Source organism: Ovis canadensis, chromosome 2 (assembly GCF_042477335.2).
Source record: "Ovis canadensis isolate MfBH-ARS-UI-01 breed Bighorn chromosome 2, ARS-UI_OviCan_v2, whole genome shotgun sequence".
Taxonomy (NCBI): Eukaryota; Metazoa; Chordata; class Mammalia; order Artiodactyla; family Bovidae; genus Ovis; species Ovis canadensis.
This window is the reverse complement of record NC_091246.1, coordinates 23,066,040-23,086,465: the sequence shown is the minus strand read 5'-3', so window position 1 is coordinate 23,086,465 and position 20,426 is coordinate 23,066,040. Positions and strand designations below refer to the sequence as shown.

The 20,426-nt window shown below is 41.6% G+C and overlaps 1 non-coding gene across 1 annotated transcript; it reads left to right on the top strand.

Moving 5' to 3' along the window:
• Positions 1-519: 519 nt before the first annotated feature.
• On the top strand, positions 520-591 carry TRNAY-GUA (transfer RNA tyrosine (anticodon GUA)). The gene has a single exon. It is a non-coding gene; the product is annotated as a tRNA-Tyr (tRNA).
• Positions 592-20,426: the final 19,835 nt, after the last annotated feature.

Below are 20,426 nucleotides of genomic sequence, written 5' to 3'. Positions count from 1 at the left end.
TTTAAGCTGGAATTTCCATATCTGTTCTTAAGTTCCTTGTTGTTTCTGAAGGTTTAAGAGATAAGAGAGGTCTGTGAAGTCTCGCTTCCCTGAGGCAGCTCTAATCTCTGAAATGGGTCCTAATGTCCCGCCACCACCCCCTGAATGATGCTGGCACCACTCCCAGTGGGCACTAAGATTGGACACGGCCACCCCTGTGTCTGCCTTCCTGGGGAGTGGCCACTTCAGGATGGGGAAGCTCAGCTGGCTGAGACTCTCCCACTCCCACTGCTCAGCAATTTGGTTAAATCATGTGCCAGTCTATCACTGTGGACTGGTCCTCAGGTTTGGGGAACAGCCTCCTTTTGCCACCTTGGGAGCCTTCTCCTCTATCTCTGTTGGCTCCTGTGGGTCTCTCCCCTCCCAGGATGGGCCCGAAACATCACTCCTAGCATGTCTTCACCCTTTACCATCTCTCCTTCAGGGAGTGGATGGTTTTTGCTCCTTTTTTCTCTTCCCTTCCCATAGGTGTTTGTTTCTTCCCTGGTGGCTCAGATGGTAAAGCGTCTGCCTGTAATGCGGGAGACCCAGGTTCGATCCCTGGGTTGGGAATATCTCCTGGAGAAGGAAACGGCAAACCACTCTAGTACTCTTGCCTGGCGAATCCCATGGGCGGAGGAGCCTGTAGGCTATAGTCCATGGGGTCACAAAGAGTCGGACACGACTGAGCGACATCACTTTCACTTTCACTTAGCTCTTTGCAAGTGTAATCATTTTGCCTTTTCTCTACTTTCCTCCCAGCTTGAAGAAACATGAACGGTGAGCTTGAAGGCCTCAGCTGTCCCAGCCCACCCTGCCCCTGCTGCCAGTCTGAGGGGCTTCTTTGTACCTTTTCCTGGTTTAACTCCTTTTCTCAGTAGAAGGTGACAGGAAGGAGGACCATTTGTGAGAATCCTCAGGATATGTTCACCCACTTCTCCCTTATTTGGGGGAATGTTCTAAGGTTGGAAACTCCTCCATGGAGAAGGAAATGGCAACCCACTCCAATATTCTTGCCTGGGAAATCCCATGGACAGAAGAGCCTAGCAGGCTGCAGTCCATGGGGTCGCAAAAGAGTTGGACACAAATTAAAGACTAAACAACAACAAAGAGGCTTATTGGTTTCATTGATCTTTTAAAAGAAGAAAAGAGAAAGAAACTCTTCCAAACCAAGCCCAGAAGCTTCTCCAAACCAAGCCAGCTGCTCTCGTTTCTCTGGCCATCACTTTCCAGAGACGATGGTTCTCAGTCAACATTTCTCCTCACTGGCTGTCTGATGACCAGTCGTGTGTGTGTGTTTCCCATGTTCGCTCAATGGCTATTGGTAGAGGTGACCCAGCCACCTGGGTGGATAATATCTTCAAGAGTTACTTATTCTATTCCCCGGAAGTGCCATGGTCTCTACCTCGCCCACAGAAGAGGTTCAGTGTACCACTCGCATGACGGTGACATGAGTTAAAAGGCACTGTGTCCTTGAAGGGACCCCTTTCTCATGTCCAGGTTGACAAAGATGCAGCACTTGCTGCGCTTTCCTCTCCTTTCTCCATTCTCCCATCTTCCTTACCCTTTTCTTCAAAGGAAAATGGAGAAACTCAGTTATGCAGTAAATACCACACAGAATGAGACTGTAGCCTCAAATTCAGTTTCTATTACCTCGGGGAGGAAAACAGTCCTAGGGAAGAATCTCCCAAAGGAAAATGAGCTGTGGTGGTTCCTCTACTCAACAAAGAAGTGAAGGAATGGCCTGGGTCACTTTTGTGACCAGCAGCTATGTCATATCTTGGTATCAAAATGAGGTCAGATCATATTTGCTTCTTCAGATGACCCAGTGCTCACCTGAAAAATCACGATGTGGAGACCCATGGGGACAACCACAGCCTTGCTGTGAGTCTTAGCAAGGAAGTACTTGCTATCCGATCTGCACAAACCCATCACCGCAAGAAAGAAACAGAATACCAAGCGAGCCCAGGGTGTAGATCCATGATTATGGAAAGACAAGCATGTGGGTTCTTTTCTGGAACTGAGCCGCCACACTCCTCCTTGAGCTGAGGTGAAAAACGGAACCGCAATCAAGTGTTTGTCCATGGTAACAAGGGTGTGAGGCTGCTGGAGTCGAGGAGATGACATTCATTTTAATAATTATGCTAAGTTTTCCTTCAACGTGTGCAAAATTAGGAAAAATTAGCACAGAGTATCGCCATGAAGCTGATGTTGAAAATAAGAGTAACTCTGCTCCATGCTTTGCTTGTGGTAAATATTTACTTTGTGAGTTTTTCAGTTTCAGGGACATGAGATGATGCTCTGAGATACTCAGCAATCCCTTTCAGAAACAGGTTTCTACTGAATAATTTTACTCGTACCAATTCACTCGGCAAATTTTTTTGGAGTGTAATAAATAATAAGTCACTGCTTAAGTGACAGAAAACTGTGCAGATGACAGGGGACCATATGGTGGTTACAAGGCAGAATTTAAAATTTTTAAAGGACAAAACACTCATATTCATGTAGAGCAATTAATTACAGGACCGAGAACCATCTGCTGTGACTCACGAGTGCCCCCAGGCATTAATACAATCTCAAGTTACAACTTGGTTTTTCTTGGTTTTTCTTCCATATTCCAAGCAGAGGAAATACCTTTTCCATAATACCTTTTCCATAATTTTCTGATTACTTATTAATGTTATAATGTTTTTGCCACATTGCTGTTTCTCTGTCCTTGGCTTAAAGGTGGTGTGATGGGTGCCTGTTGATGTACTTTAGCTGTTTGTAGGTTTTCTCCTTCTCTGTGTTACCTTCTCTGTCCCAGTTTGAAGCCAAGTTTGGGGGTTCCCTCTGCCTTTTGGATTTTCTAGCATCTTTTAGTGTTCCCTGGGAGGAGGCAGGGAATGGAAGAAAAACCATGCTGTGTTAGGCACAGTTTTCCATAATATATTGCACAAGAGCAGGTGTTAAAAGAGATGTTGAAATTTGTATCTTTCCTGGGCAAGTTGTACCGATTCTATTTCCCTTTGGAGAACAATTCTCAAATCCCAAGCATTTATCATCTCAGCCTTAATCTCCCCAGTACCATATTGTTCTCCTCAGAGAGAGACATGTAAGCTAAAAATGCAAAGTCAAAACAAAAAGGAGTGCCGGATGGGAGTTAAGCAATCAATGTAATGCATCTGGTACCACATAGGAAATGGACCATATGGGTCATTCAGGTGAGGGGAGGTGCTCATTGTAACCTCATCTAAATAACAATGGATTTCTGCTTTATTTTAGCCATAGGAATTTAAAAAATATTTTCTAAGGCACCACCTTCTTGTTATTAACATAACAAATCACAATGAATAAGCTTGTATTTATATCTAAAGAAAGGGCTGGAGCTAATTTACACATGCCCCCACAGCTCTTAAGAAAGTCTTAGATCTCCCTAGTTAAAAGTAATTCATCCATCTTCCACTTACCAATGGACAAGCTTCTCTTTTCTTGACAAAACAATAGGGGTCTGTAACAGCTTTCTACTGTAACGTATGAGTTGAATAGTTGTGACAGACGGCATGGCCCATGAAACCAAAAGCACCTACTGTCTAAACTTTTAATGAACAAGTTTGCCTGCTCCTGCTTTTAAGGGCTCAGTTGAGAAAATTTAAATTCCACTCTTGAGTGATGACTGCAAGCCCAAGACTTATTATCTCCTAAACATACTTTTAAACATTTTTCCTACTGTACCCAAAACATCAAAGATTCCTATCATTTGAATTGGGAGGAAACTTTCAAATCATCCATTGACTTGCCCTAGTTTACAACTGGGGGGAAATGAAGTCTGTGTGAGAAGACTTTCTTGAGATCCATCCATATGCCACAAATTTTTTCTTTCTTACTTTCTACCCAACGTCAAGTTCTGCAAGAATTAGCCTTACCAGTGACTCCAAAATCTAAAGGCAGGGCAACATTTCCACTAATGCATTTGGACTGGACGTCTGTTTATTGGTGGGAAAGACAAGATACAGCCCAACCTGGTAAGACTGTGTCTGTGGATATTCTCCCCACTGTAGCTCATAACAGCTTCCTATTCCTGGACGCAAATGGCCATTAATACTCCCCCACCTCACCATCATTTGGACTATTTCTAATCAACCAGATTTTATTAATAATTTTTTAAAAATTTTAGATGCTGATGAGAAATAATTCCATTAGTGGGGCCTGTGATACTTCTGTGGTGTATTTGTTTAACTAATGGACATTATTTTTAGGAAAGTTTTCGGTTTACAGAAAAAAAAAAATGAGCAGAAACTACAGTCTTACACTCTCCATTCACCCTCTGCCCTCAGTTTTCCCTATTAACGTCTTGCTTTGTTGTGGTATGTTTGCTACAATTGATGAATCAATATTCATTCATTATTATTAGCTAAAGTCCATAGTTTACTTCAGGATTTACTCTTTGTGTTGTATGGTTTTTTGAGTTTTGCCAACTGCATAAAGTCATGTACCCACCATTATAATATCACAAAATAATGTTAATGCCCTAAAAATCCTGTGCTCCACCTATTCATCCCTCCTTACCTTATCCCCAAACCTTTGCAGCCCCTAATCTTTTCACTGTCTCCGGGTCTCCTGCATTGCAGGCAGATTCTTTACCATCTGAGCCACCAGGGAGACCTTAAAAATCTTTAACCTCTAACAAAGATCAATTGACTGTATCTGTGTAGGTCTATTTCTAAGCTCTCTATTCTGTTCTGATTGGTTTGTCTATTCTTTTGCCAATACCATGCTGTCTTGATTACTGTAACTTTCGTAGTGAGACTTGAAGTCGGAGTAAATTCAGTTCTCTGACTTTGTTTTAGGTCTTCAATATTATTTTGGCCACTCTAGGCCTTTTTGCCTTTTGTTATAGACTTTCCTCTATTTCTTTGCACTAACTGAGGAAGGCTTTCTTATCTCTCCTTGCTATTCTTTGGAACTCTGCGTTCAAATGGGTATATCTTTCCTTTTCTCCCTTGCTTTTCACTTCTCTTCTCTTCACAGCTATTTGTAAGGGCTCCTCAGTCAGCCATTTTGCTTTTTTGCATTTCTTTTTCTTGGGGATGGTCTTGATCTTTGTCTCCTGTACAATGTCACAAACCTCCATCCATAGTTCATCAGGCACTCTATCTATCAGACCTAGTCCCTTAAATCTATTTCTCACTTCCACTGTATAATCATAAGGAATTTGATTTAGGTCATACCTGAATGGTCTAGTGGTTTTCCCTACTTTCTTCAACTTAAGTCTAAATTTGGCAATCAGGAGCTCATGATCTGGGCCCTAGTCAGCTCCCAGTCTTGCTTTTGCTGACAGTATAGAGTTTCTCTTTGGCTGCAAAGAATATAATCAATCTAATTTTGGTGTTGGCCATCTGGTGATGTCCATGTGTAGAGTCTTCTCTTGTGTTGTTGGAAGAGGGTGTTTGCTATGACCAGTGCATTTTCTTGGCAAAACTCTATTAGCCTTTGCCCTGCTTCTTTCTGTACTCCAAGGCCAAATTTGCCTGTTCCTCCAGGTGTTTCTTGACTTCCTACTTTTGCATTCCAATCCCCTACAATAAGAAGGACATCCTTTCTGGGTGTTAGTTCTAAAAGGTCTTGTAGGTCTTCATAGAACTGTTCAATTTCAGCTTCTTCAGCATTACTGGTTGGGACATAGACTTGGATTACCATGATATTGAATGGTTTGCCTTGGAAATGAACAGAGAACATTTTGTCGCTTTTGAGATTGCATCCAAATACTGCATTTCGAACTCTTTTGTTGACTATGATGGCTACTCCATTTCTTCTAAGGGATTCTTGCCCACAGCAGTATATATAATGGTCACTTGAGTTAAATTCACCCATTCCAGTCCATTTTAGTTCACTGATTCCTAAAATGTTGACGTTCACTCATCTACAATATGCTATCATCTACAATATACTATCAGAGCAATATATGATGATAAATATAATAAAAATAAAAGTGTGTATCCTTTAAGCTAAGGTCTATGCTATTTGAATTCTAAATGGATCTCCTTCACATTAGTTAACATTCTTAAAAACTGGAAAATTTTAAAATTTATCCGTTCCAACAGCCTATCAGAATCTCAATGAGTATTTAGCAGGAGTAAATGTAAGAAGCAATTAAAAGAATTAATAAAAGAATTAATCCAAGCAGAAAATAGAATTCACATCAGATGTTTCAGGCTGAGAAACTTTTGAACACAGTGGCTCTCAACCCTGGCCACCCATTAGAATTACTTAAGAACTTTCAAATTCCCCATGTCTGGTAATAGGAACCAGGCTTCTTGGGCTATTCCAGTGGCTGCTGAAGTTGAAAAACCATATATTAATGAAGAGACCACCAGTGGATGTATAGGCAAGGTTAAGGTAACTGAACAGGGATGTTGATAAAGAAACTTAAATTTAATGAAAAAGAGTAACTAACTCAAGGTTACAGAGACAGTAATGGCTGAACTGAGATGCATGGATGTCTTATTATCTACTTCATGGTGCCTTCCAAAATGAGTTTTTCTCTGAAATAAAATGTCATGTTCGACCAAGCCTGAAGTGAAATGAAGTGAAGTTGCTCAGTCGTGTCTGACTCTTTGCAAACCCATGAATGTAGCCTACCAGGCTCCTCAGTCCATGGGATTTTCCAGGCAAGAATACTAGAGTGGGTTGCCATTTCCTTCTTCAGGGGATCTTCCCAACCCAGGGATCGAACCCTGGTCTTCCACATTGTAGGCAGATGCTTTACCATCTGAGCCACCAGGGAAGTTAAAAACACCTTAAAAGTAAGCAAATGATGTTCCTCTTTTTAAAAACAAGACTAAATGAACTAAGGTCAAAGTTCTCTTTGTCTTCTCAAATGAATTATAGCCTGAAATAAAACCTGTCTGGTTTCCGTGAATAATATCAGACATATAATGCTTTCTCCTTTCCTCCTCATCTTGCAAATAAAATCCATCTGAACTTTTCTGGAAATAAGTTAAATGGAAGCCAGAATGACAAACATTATATCTGCTAATGTGTGTTCTGAGGAAGAGGACCCATTGTGTCTGGGGGAGTGCATCAGGAGGATGAGAGGAGATGCTGAGCTTTGGTCAGAGCAAAAAGCCAAAGTCATGGCTTTGAAAAGCTCTGCCTCTTCCATCATTACTGGAGATAACCAGTACATCCTAGCTTTACCTCTTAGCTACGAACTTAACGCAAATACATTTTAAATTAATTTATTATTTGTTGTTATGTATATATGCGTCCTCAGTCACTTAGTCATATCTGACTCTTTGCAACTCCATGGACTTTAGCCTGCCAGGCTCCTCTGTCCACGGAATTTTCTAGGCAAGAATATTGGAGTGGATTGTCATTTCCTTTTCCAGGGGATTTTCCCAACCCTGGGATCGAACCCGAGTCTCTTGCATCTCTTGCATTGAAAGGCAGGTTCCTTACCACTAGCACCACCTGTTAACTAGATTATAAGGCTTCAAGAGTTTCTGAGACTACCAGATGCCTCTTAAAATGAAGTGGTCACCTGGTTTTGCATAATAGAGGTAGCATTTGTCTTTAAACTTTATACTTTATACTTTCCATCATTCCTTTCCATGTATTACCTAACTCCCAAGTACTTTCAATTTTCCACATATTGCCTGTCCTCATACTGTTTATGCTGGCACCTCTTCCCGCTGCAGAAGGAAAGATAAAATTGGTAAGTATCTTTGGGTGCGGTGTGCAGTCTGCAGCTCACTGCAGTCTCCATAGCTACCTATTAATGTTTTATCTATTTAGATTATCCATCTAGATGCCAAAGACATTTAAGAGTGTGTCTCCTATCCTGCCTTGGCCAATTCCCAAGTACAGAGTATGGAAATCAGCAGATGTCTCTGTGTGTGTGTGTGTGTGTGTGTGTGTGTGTGTAAGTTTTGTTTGGGGATTTTATTGTTGCTTGTTTTGTTATGCAGAATTTTTTAAATTAGTTTGAATGTTTATACTTTTATGACCACATACTATTAATATGGTCCTTACCCTTACACATCATTTCAGACCCTGTAGATTATGATGATATCTAAATAACATACACATATTCATAAATAAAATTCATGTGTGACATTTTACATGGAAAGTTCCCAAATGTACCTAAATTAGATAAGTTGAGACAGTTTTTAGTACATGGAAAATGTCATGAAATCATGTCTGATAAAAACTATCAGACAGAAGATAGCAGAGTAGAAAGACCCTGAGCTCACCTCCTTTCATGGGCACAACAAAATCACAGCTACTTGAGAAACACATCACTGAAAAAGACTGGAACCTACCAGAAAAGATCTACAAATAAAGAAAATATGTAAAGAAGGAACCACAATGAAACAGGTAGGACCAGCAGAGATGTGATACAGTCTAGTCCCATACACCAGAGTAGGCAACCCACAAACCAAAGAATAATTATGGTTTCAGAGGTTTTCTCCAAGGAGTAAGAGGTCTGAGCCCATGTCATCTTCCTAGCCCAGCAGTCTTGCACTGGGAAGATGAGCCCCCAGAGTGTTTGACTTTGAAGGCCAGTGGGGCTTACCTTCAGGAGTGCCAAAGGGACTTCTCCACTCTTCAAGGGTGTGCACAAAGTTTCACATGATCTAGGACCCAGGAAAGAAGCAGTAATTTGATAGCAGCCTGGGTCAGACCTACATGCTCATCTTGGAGAGTCTCCGTGAAAGGCTACATGCAACTGGAGCTCACTCTGGGGACATGGATACTTGTGGCAGCTATTTGGGGGAGCTCCTTCTATGAGATGGACTCTGGTTCTGGCAAGTGCCATTTTGGAATCCTCTCTCTAGCTTATTAGTACCAGGACTCAGCCCCACTCTGGCCCAAAAACCTGCAGGCACCAGATCTGGGATGCTTGAAGTGAAGTAAAGTGCAAGTCGCTCAGTCATGTCCGCCTCTTTGCGACCCATGGACTATAGAGTTCATGGAATTCTCTAGGCCAGAATATTGAAGTGGGTAGCCATTCCCTTTTCCAGGGGATCTTCCCAACTCAGGGACTGAACCCAGGTCTTCCGCATTGCAGGCAGATTCTTAACCAGCTGAGCCACCTGCTTAAAACCAAGCCACTACCTGGATGGGGCACAGCCCACCTAGCAGAAGACAGGCTGCTTAAAGACCCCTGAGTCCACAGCTGCTGCTCTACAGAGCCCTGCCCACCAGAGGGCCTGGGATCCAGCTCCATCCACAAGTGAACAGGCATCAGCCCCAATCCTCTAAGCCCTGGCCCTGCGCTCTCGGGATCCTGCTCTTCCTTCAGGACCAGCCTCACCTGCCAGGGAATAGCACAGACCTAAGAAAATCACGAGAACCCCATGAACAGTATGAAAAGGCAAAATGATAGGATACTGAAAGAGGAACTCCCCAGGTTGGTAGGTGCCCAATATGCTACTGGAGATCAGTGGAGAAATAACTCCAGAAAGAATGAAGGGATGGAGCCAAAGCAAAAACAATACCCAGTTGTGGATGTGATGGTGATAGATGCAAGGTCTGATGCTGTAAAGAGCAATATTGCATAGGAACCTGGAATGTTAGGTCCATGAATCAAGGCAAATTGGAAGTGGTCAAACAGGAGATGGCAAGAGTGAACGTCAATATTCTAGGAATCAGCAAACTAAAATGGACTGGAATGGGTGAATTTAACTCAGATGACCATTATATCTACTATTGTGGGCAAGAATCCCTTAGAAGAAATGGAGTAGCCAGCATGGTCAACAAAAGAGTCTGAAATGCAGTACTTGGATGCAATCTCAAAAACAACAGAATGATCTCTGTTCTTTTCAAGGCAAACCATTCAGTATAACAGTATTCCAAGTCTATGCCCCAACCAGTAATGCTGAAGAAGCTGAATTTGAACGGTTCTGTGAAGACCTATAAGACCTTTTAGAACTAACACCCCAAAAAGCTGTCTTTTTCATTATAGGGGACTGGAATGAAAAAGACAGAAGTCAAGAAACACCCAGGGTAATAGGCAAATTTGGCCTTGGAATATGGAATGAAGCAGAGCAAAGGCTAATAGAGTATTGCCAAGAAAATGTACTGGTCATAGCAAACACCCTCTTGAACAACACAAGAGAAGACTCTACACATGGACATTGTCAGATGACCAACACTGAAATCAGACTGATTATATTCTTTGCACCCAAAGATGGAGAAGCTCAATACAGTCAGCAAAAACAAGACCGGGAGCTGACTGTGGCTCAGATCATGAACTCTTTATTGCCAAATTCAGACTTAAATTGAAGAAAGTAGGGAAAACCACTAGACCATTCAAGTATGACCTAAAACAAATTCCTTATGATTATACAGTGGAAGTGAGAAATAGATTTAAGGGACTAGGTCTGATAGATAGAGTGCCTGATGAACTATGGATGGAGGTTCGTGACATTGTACAGGAGACAGGGATCAAGACCATCCCCAAGAAAAAGAAATGCAAAAAAGCAAAATGGCTGTCTGGGGAGGCCTTACAAATAGTTATGAAAAGAAGAGAAGTGAAAAGCAAAGGAGAAAAAGAACAATATAAGCATCTGAAGGCAGAGTTCCAAAGAATAGCAAGGAGAGATAAGAAAGCCTTCCTCAGTGATCAATGCAAAGAAATAGAGGAAAACAACAGAACAGGAAAGACTAGAGATCTCTTCAAGGAAATTAGAGATACCAAGGGAACATTTCATGCAAAGATGGGCTCAATAAAGGACAGAAATGGTATGGACCTAACAGAAGCAGAAGGTATTAAGAAGAGGTGGCAAGAATACACAGAAGAACTGTACAAAAAAGATCTTCACGACCCAGATAATCACAATTGTATGATGACTCACCTAAAGCCAGACATCCTGGAATGTGAACTCAAGTGGGCCTTAGAAAGCATCACTACAAACAAAGCTAGTGGAGGTGATGGAATTTCAGTTGAGCTCTTTCAAGTCCTGAAAGATGATGCTGTGAAAGTGCTGCACTTAATATGCCAGCAAAGGTGGAAAACTCAGCAGTGGCCACAGGACTGGAAAAGGTCTGTTTTCATTCCAATCCCAAAGAAAGGCAATGCCAAAGAATGCTCAAACTACCACACAATTGCATTCACCTCACACACTAGTAAAGTAATGCTCAAAATTCTCCAAGCCAGGCTTCAGCAATATGTGAACCGTGAACTTCCAGATGTTCAAGCTGGATTTAGAAAAGGCAGAGGAACCAGAGATCAAATGGCCAACATTCTCTGGATCATGGAAAAAGCAAGAGAGTTCCAGAAAAACATCTATTTCTGCTTTATCGACTATGCCAAAGCCTTTGACTGTGTGGATCACAATAAACTGTAGAAAATTCTGAAAGAGAAAGGGGATACCAGACCGCCTGACCTGCCTCTTGAGAAATCTGTATGCAGGTCAGGGAGCAACAGTAGAACTGGACATGGAACAACAGACTGGTTCCAAATAGGAAAAGGAGTACGTCAAGGTTGTCTATTGTCACCCTGCTTATTTAACTTATATGCAGAGTATATCACGAGAAACGCTGGACTGAAAGAAGCACAAGCTGGAATCAAGATTGCCGGGAGAAATATCAATATCCTCAGATATGCAGATGACACCACCCTTATGGCAGAAAGTGAAGAGGAACTAAAAAGCCTCTTGATGAAAGTGAAAGTGGAGAGTGAAAAAGTTGGCTTAAAGCTCAACATTCAGAAAACGAGATCATGGCATCTGGTCCCATCACTTCATGGGAAATAGATGGGGATTCAGTGGAAACAGTGTTAGAATTTATTTTGGGGGGGCTCTAAAATCACTGCAGATGGTGATTGCAGCCATGAAATTAAAAGACGCTTACTCCTTGGAAGGAAAGTTATGACCAACCTATATAGCATATTCACAAGCAGAGACATTTCTTTGCCAACAAAGTGTCCATCTAGCCAAGGCTATGGTTTCTCCAGTGGTCGTATATGGATGTGAGAGCTGTACTGTGAAGAAAGCTGAGCGCTGAAGAATTGATGCTTTTGAACTGTGATGTTGGAGAAGACTCTTGAGAGTCCCTTGGATTGCAAGGAGACCCAACCAGTCCATTCTAAAGGAGATCAGTCCTGGGTGTTCTTTGGAAGGACTGATGCTAAAGCTGAAACTGCATTACTTTGGCCACCATGCAAAGAGTTGACTCATTAGAAAAGACTCTGATGCTGGGAGGGAGTGAGGGCAGGAGGAAAAGGGGATGACAGAGGATGAGATGGCTGGATGGCATCACCAACTCAACGGACATGAGTTTGGGTGAACTTTGGGAGTTGGTGATGGACAGGGATCCCTGGCATGTTGCAGTTCATGGGGTTGCAAAGAGTCAGACATGACTGAGCTACTGACCTGAACTGAGTTGAAGAAAATCACAATCCCACAGCCTGAGGACTTGGCCAAGTCCTGCCTTGAATGACTGGACGCCAGGCCCATTTGATAGCAGGCCAACACAAGTGTCAGGACGCCCCAGGCCCTATCTACAACTGTGTCTGTCAATCTTTGCCTCAGTAAAGATCTGACACCAGCTCCGGGACCCCTGGGCCCTGTAAGCAGACTCCTGGACCCAGCTCTACCAGCCAATTAGGCCAGCGTTAACCCAACTTTATTCAACATAGTATCGGAAGTCCTAGTTATGGCAATCCGATAAGAAAAAGAAATTCAAATTGGAAAGGAAGAAATAAAACTGTCACTGTTTGCAGTTGAGATGCTACTATATATAGAAAATCCTAAAAATGACACCAAAAAATTACTAGAGCTCATCAATGAATTCAGTAAAATTGTAGGATACAAAATTAATATACAGAAATCTGTTGCATTTCTACACACTAACAACAAACTAACAGAAAGAGAAATCAAGGAAATAATCCTACTTACCCTTGCATCCAAAAGAATAAAATACCTAGGAATAAACCTATCTACGGAGGTAAAAGACATGAAAACTATAAAATGCTGATGAAAGAAATTGAAGACAACACAAACAGATGGAATGATATACCATGTTCTTGGACTGGAAGAAATTATTATTGCTAAAATGGCTATACCGCCCAAAGCAATCTACAGATTCAGTGCAATTCCTCTCAAAACATCAATGGCATTTTTCATGGAACTAAAACCAATAATTTTAAAATTTGTATGGAAACACAAAAGACCCCAAGTAGCCAAAAAATCTTGAGAATGAAGAACAGAGCTGGAGAAATTATGCCCCCTGTGGAATCTTAAAAATAAATAAGCAAATATAACAGAAAAGAAACAGACTCACAGATACAGAGAACAAACTAGTGTTTATCAGTAGGGAAAAGAGAGGGAGAGGGAGTCAAGTGATACAAACTACAATATTATGCATAAAATAAATAAGCTATAAGGATGTATTGTACAACACAGGGAATATAGCCAATATGTTATAATAATTATAAAGGGACTATAACCTTTAAAAAGTGTGAATCACTGTATTGTACACCTGCAACATATAATACTGTAATCAATAATGCATGCATGCTAAGTTGCTTCAGTTGTGTCCGACTGTTTGCAACCCCATGAACCATAGCCTGCCAGGCTCCTCTGTCCATGGGATTCTCCAGGCAAGAATACTGGAGTGGGTTGCCAGGCTCTCTTCCAAGGGAATCTTCCTGACCCAGGGCTCAAACCTGTGTCTCTTACATTTCCTGCATTGACAGGCAGGTTCTTTACCACTAGCACCACCAGCGAAGCCCAATCAATTACACTGCAATTAAAAAATATTTTAATGTCATTATATTACATTGGTGGGGGGAAAAAAAGCCAAAGGCATAAATTTTACTTGGAGCAGTGGAGGGAGGGCACAAAAAGGGAGAGGAGAAACTTACAATGTAAATTTGTAAAATATTTTTAAATGACAAAAAGAAAATTAAAAGTTTTTAAACTTATTTTTAAAAGAAAAAAAGCACATCATAGATATTTAAAATGTTTATTTAACTTTAGTAAATAAATGGACCAAAATCACATTGTTTATTAAAGGAATGGATTTCACATTATAACACTTCAGTGCTGAAGATAAGAAAAACTGATTTGTTTTTTAGGACCACTTGTTGGTGAAGGAATCAGATAAAATATCTGCCTACGATGCCTGGAATCATTTCTTAAGACTATCCAGTTATCAACCTACTTTCTGTTATAAATATGAGTTTAAATTGAATAGGGTTCAGAATACAGCTTAGAAAAGAAGACTGTGGCATAAAGGACTGAAGAGATTTGCGAGACAAAAAGGAAGGAAGGAAGGATGGGTGGAGGGAAGGAGAGAGGGAAGAAAAAGAGAATCTACAATTAGAATTAAAGTTCTCAAAATTATTGGTTTGTCAAGAAAGTGTTTCAGACGTCCTTCTCCCATTCAGCCCTATCCTTGTAGCAAGATACTTCTGGAACCTTTCCAATAAAATCTCCAGGAAGTCAGCCATCCTTTCTTCCTTCCTAATTCTTTTTGGAGCTCATATCCTTTAAGCCTGGGAGCATTTTCCAATGTCTGACTTCCCTCCTTACTATTTCAATGCAGACTTCTGATTACCTTGGGAAAATGGAAATGCTATCCCCAACCAGGCACTCCGTGTGCCTGCCTCCCTCATATCCACTCCACCTGCATTCCTTCCATAACTAAGCCAATAACAAGCTCCATGCAGGGAGCACCTGCAAGGATCATTAGCCTTGGACCCAGGGTATCTCAAACACCACGGGCGCCTCCCTGATACCCATGGAATGTGAGGCAGCCCTTGGTCACTGGCAATGGGCACAGATGGAGACACTTCCCAGAGTCATTTCCTACAGCTCCAAAGAGAGTCCTGTTGGACAGAGAGAGAGTCCCCATTGCCCACAGCCCACCACGATGAGTGACTTGAGAATTTACGTTCGTGTTGTCCTGCCTTCTTTTCCTGTGACAGTCTCCACAATCCCCCACTTCTGCTCTCTGGAGTCATGTTTCAAAATAACTTACATACTCACCTTTGACTCAGGCTTTGCTTTCTGGTGAATCCAGACTGATGTCTCAGCATTAGTGTTATTTTCTGCAAGGAGATCCAACCAGTCCAGTCTAAAGGAGATCAGCCCTGGGTGTTCTTTGGAAGGAATGATGCTAAAGCTGAACTCCAGTACTTTGGCCACCTCATACAAAGAGTTGACTCATTGGAAAAGACCCTGATGCTGGGAGGGACTGGGGGCAGGAGGAGAAGGGGACAATAGAGGATGAGATGGCTGGATGGCATCACCGACTCGATGGACATGAGTTTGAGTGAACCCCGGGAGTTGGTGATGGACAGACAGGCCTGGTGTGCTGCAATTCATGGGGTCGCAAAGAGTCAGACACAACTGAGCGACTGAACTGAACGGAACTGAACTGAACGTTGTTTGACTTGAGATAAATTAACTCGTCCTTTCTCTTCAGAGGGAAAGCTTGTCCTAACAAAACCTTACTTTGTGTAGTCTCACTATTTTGAGGGATCTCATAGTATTTCATACTTAGCTCTTCTTTAATTTGGAGAAATTAAAAATTACAGGCAGATACAGAGAATAACTACACTAAAGTCTTTGACTGTGTGGATCACATCAAATTGTGGAAAATTCTTAAAGAGATGGGAGTACCAGGCCACCTTACCCGTCTCCTGAGCAATCTGTATGCAGGTTAACAAGCAATAGTTAGTATTGGACATAGAACAAAAGAAAGAGAACGACAAGCCTGTATATTGTCACCCTGCTTACTTAACTTACGTGCAGAGTACATCATGAGAAATGTTGGGCTGGATAAAACACAAGGCGGAATCAAGATTGCCAGGAGAAATATCAACAACCTTAGATATGCAGATGCTACCACCCTAATGGCAGAAAGCAAAGAGGAACTAAAAAGACTCTTGATGAAGGTGAGAAAAGAGAGTGAAAGCTGGCTTAAAACTCAACACTCAAAAAACTAAGATTATGGCACCTGGTCCCCTCACTTCATGGCACGTAAAAGGGGAAAAAGTGAAAACAGTGACAGACTTTATTTTCTTGGGCTCCAACATCACTGCAGATGGTGACTGCAGCCATGAAATTAAAAGTTCCTTGTTCCTTGGAAGAAAAGCTATGACAAGTCTAGACAGCCTATTAAAAAGCAGAGACATCACTTCGCCAACAAAGGTCCATATAGTCAAAGCTATGGTTTTTCCAGTAGTGATGTAAGGATGTGAGAATTGACCATAAAGAAGCCTGAGCACCAAAGAACTGATGCTTTCTAATTGTGGTGCTGGAGAACACTCTTGACCGTCCCTTGGATTGCAAGGAGATCTAACCAGTCAATCCTGAAGGAAATCACCCCTGAATATTCATTGGAAGGACTGATGCTGGAAGGCTAATAATTTGGCCACCTGATGCAAAGAGCTGACTCATTGGAAAAGACCCTGATGCTGGGAAAGATTGAAGATGAAAGGAAAGGGAGTGAAAGAGGATGAGATGGTTAGACAGCATCACCGACTCAGTGGCCATAAGTATGAACAAACTCTGGACGATAGTGAAGGACAGAGAAACCTGAAGCACTACAGTCCATGGGGTCGCAGAGTCAGACTTGACTTGGTGGCTGAACAACAACAGAATAAGTTCATAAACACCTTTATATCCATTACACAGAAAAATGAATGTAGACACTTTATTTCAAATCTTTATAACATGCGAGCATTGGAGATGAAGTTGAAATTACCCCTTTGGGTTTTCTGAGCCATGTTGCCCTTCCTCAGTCCCGAGAAATAGTCACTACCCTACATTTGGTACATGTTTTCTGCTAGCCTTATGCTTCATTGTGAAACTGTAGTTGTTATCAATTTTATTTTTTAAGATATATATACATTGATACATATGGCTCTAGGTTATTTATCTTATTCATTGTAATATTCTATTGTATAATCTCTATTCATTTATTCCTCATTCTAAGCATTTGGGGATGTTTCCAGGGTTTTACTTTCACCTTATGAATAGTGCTACTGCAATGAATACGTGTTTTGTACTTTGGAGCACACGTGCAAGAGTTTGGGAGTCTGGGGACTTTTTTTTTGTTTTTTTTTTTTTTTAGCCGTAAGGAAGAACATTTCCAATTCTTCCAGATATTGCCCACCTACTCTCGGATGGCTTTGCCAATTTATTCTTCCACTTAGCAAGATAAGAGTTTCTGCTTCATCAGGTCCTAGTCATCACTTGATATCTTAAATTGTTTTAAAACCTGTTGTCAATCTCATGGGCTTGAATGAATGCTAAGACTGGGAAAGACCTGGGTGAATCTGAATCATTGGTCACCCTAGCAGAAGCAGGTCATTTCTCTATTTATTTCGCTGCTTTGGGTCTTAGTCAGCATGTGGGATCTTCATCGCCCCATGCAGGATCCTTTTTTTTTTGGCAGCATGAGAACTCTCAGTTGCAGCATGTGATATATAGTTCCCTGGCAAGGGATGAAACTCAGACCCCCTGCAGTGGGAGCTCAGAGTCTCAGCCACTGGACCACCAAAGAAGTCCCCAGAGGCAGGTCAATTCTGCTCTCTTTGCTCATCCTTTTGGTATTTATCTCCATGCATGTATGCACGATAAGTCACCTCAGTTGTGTCCAACTCTTTGCAACCCTGTTGACTGTAGCCCATCAGGCTCCTCTGTGCATGGGATTCTCCAGGCAAGAATACTGGAGTGGGCTGCCATGCCCTCCTCCAGGGGATCCTCCTGACCACGTCTCTTCTGTTTCCTGCATTGGCAGGTGGGTTCTTCACCACTAGCGCCACCTAGGAAGTTCCATTTATCACCATATTTCCAAATAATGTGCCTGTATTGCTACTTCTTGATTTTTTTCCACTCCAGATATCCTTTATTATGTCTTACTAGTGAAAAGTACTTGACTCTCTTTCAGTTGCTTGTTTTTTTATATCCTGTGTAATTATTTTTGTCACTTTACATTTCTGGAGCAAATCGTCCAGAAGCTTCCAGAGAAGTGATGCACTCAAGGCTTTTTTAAATCAAAAGATGAGTTTGAGTGTCCCTCCCTCCCACTTTGTGATGGTTAGTTTTATGTGTAAACTTGACTGGACCAAGGGGTGCTTAAATATTTGTTCAAACTTTATTCTGGATGTATCTATCAGGGTGTTTTTGGAAGTGTGTAACATTTAAATCAGTAGATAAAATAAAACAAATTAGCCTTCCTAATGGGGGTGGGCCTTGTCCAATCAGTTGGAGGCCTGAACAGACTAAAAAGTCCCGCCTCCCGCAAGAACAAGGAGATTCTCCAGCAGATGACCATCAGACTCCATCTACATCATCAGCTCTCCTGGGTCTCCACCCTGCCAGCCCTCACTGCAGATTTGGACCTATCAGTCTCCATAATCATGAGCCAATTCCTTACGACAAATCACTTTCTCTCCATATATACATCCTATTGATTTTGTTTTCTCTGAAGTTGTTCAGTTGCTAAGTCATGTCAGAATCTTTGCAACCCGGTGGACTGCAGTACACCAGGCTTCCCTGTCCTTCACTAACTCATGGTTTTTGTTCAAATTCATGTCCATTGAGTCTGTGATGCTATCCATTCCTCTCATCTTCTGTCACCCACTTCTATCGCCCTTGATATTTCCCAGCATCAGGGTCTTTTCCAATGAGTTGGCTCTTCAAATCAGGTGGCCAAGGTATTGCAGTTTCAGCTTCAGCATCAGTCCTTTCAATGACTAGTCAGGGTCAATTTCCTTTAGGATTGACTGGTTTGATTTCCTTACAGTTCAAGGGGCTCTCAAGAGTCTTCTCCAGCACCACAATTCAAAATCCATCAATTATTTGGCATTCAGCCTTCTTTATGATCCAACTCTCACATCCTTACATGACTACTGGAAAACCAAAGCTCTGGAGAATCCTAACTAATACACATCCCCATCATTCTCCATTTGGAAAAAGAGCCCATAAAGTTATTATGGTGTTACCAAAAAAAAAAAAAAACTTTGTTTTTATAAAAAAGAAAGAAAATTACAAATGAAAATAGCCCAGTTTCACACATGCATTCTCTCACTGTATCCGTAGCCATAAAAAGAAAAGTTTAAAAAATTGAATCAAGATAGAATCACCTTTATCACTAGGACTCTAAGGTACTGTGTCATCATCAAGATGACCCCTTCCAAATGTGTTAGATATTTCCTCACGGAGTATCCAGGCAACAGGCTGAGGATGCTGTGAGACATCCTACCACTTCACAGCGAGTGTGGGAAATCCAGCGGCTCAGCTTTCTTGGTCACTGGCACTAACCTTATCACACTAGGATTTCCAGCAGTTTAGAGGTGAAAGGCAGAAGATGATGGTGGCTAAGTCTTACAGCAAGTGTCACTCACATTTTACAAAACCAGCAGTCCCTACAGACTGCTCAATTTTGTCCAAAATTTAGTACTCAGCCTTTCTCTTTTTTAAAAAAATAAATAACTTTGTAGAACACTTTTAGGTTCATGCATCTTGTGTTTATAGCGCCATCTGCTGCTGCTTCAGACCATTGCAGTTTTTCCCATTTGCTCAGTTCACACCTGGGGAGAAAGTGGACACAATCTTCTTGGGCTCCAACATCACTATGGATGGTGACTGCAACCATGAAATTAAAAGACGCTTGCTCCTTGGAAGAAAAGCTATGACAAATCTAGACAGTATATTAAAAAGCAGAGACATCACTTTGCCAACAAAGATCCATATACAGTCAAAGCTATGGTTTTTCCAGTAGTCATGTATGGATGTGAGAGTTGGACCATAAAAAATGCTGAGCGCTGAAAAATTGATGCTATCGAACTGCGGTGTTGGAGAATACTCTTGAGAGTCCCTTGGTCTGCAAGGAGATCAAACCAGTCAATCCTAAAGGAAATCACCCCTGAATATTCATTGGAAGGACTGATACTGAAGCAGAAACTCCAATACTTTGGTCACCTGATGCAAAGAGCCAATGCATTTGAAAAGACCCCTATGTTGGGAAAGATTGAGCACAGAGGAGAAGCAGGCAACAGAGGATGGAGATGGTTGGATGGCATCAGCAACTCGATGGACAAGAGTTTAAGCAAGCTCAGGGAAGCCTGGCAAGCTGCAGTTTATGGGGTCACAGAGAGTCAGACACGACTTGGAGACTGAAGAACACCACCTGACCTGGGTAATGGGTGAGAGGGAAAACCTGTTCTTTCGAGTTAAAATTAAGAATGACGTTCCACTAAACATCAGACACCTTTCCAGACACTGCAGAAACAATAAAATGAAATAGAAAAATTATTTTCTGTACCCTTATATTCTCATTGAAAAAGCATCATAAATAATATCAGGGTATGGTATCAAAGAAATATCAAGCAAAATAAAATGATAGAGACTTATGGGGTGCCCTTTTTATATCAGGTAGTCATGAAGGGCCTCTCACAGTTAGTT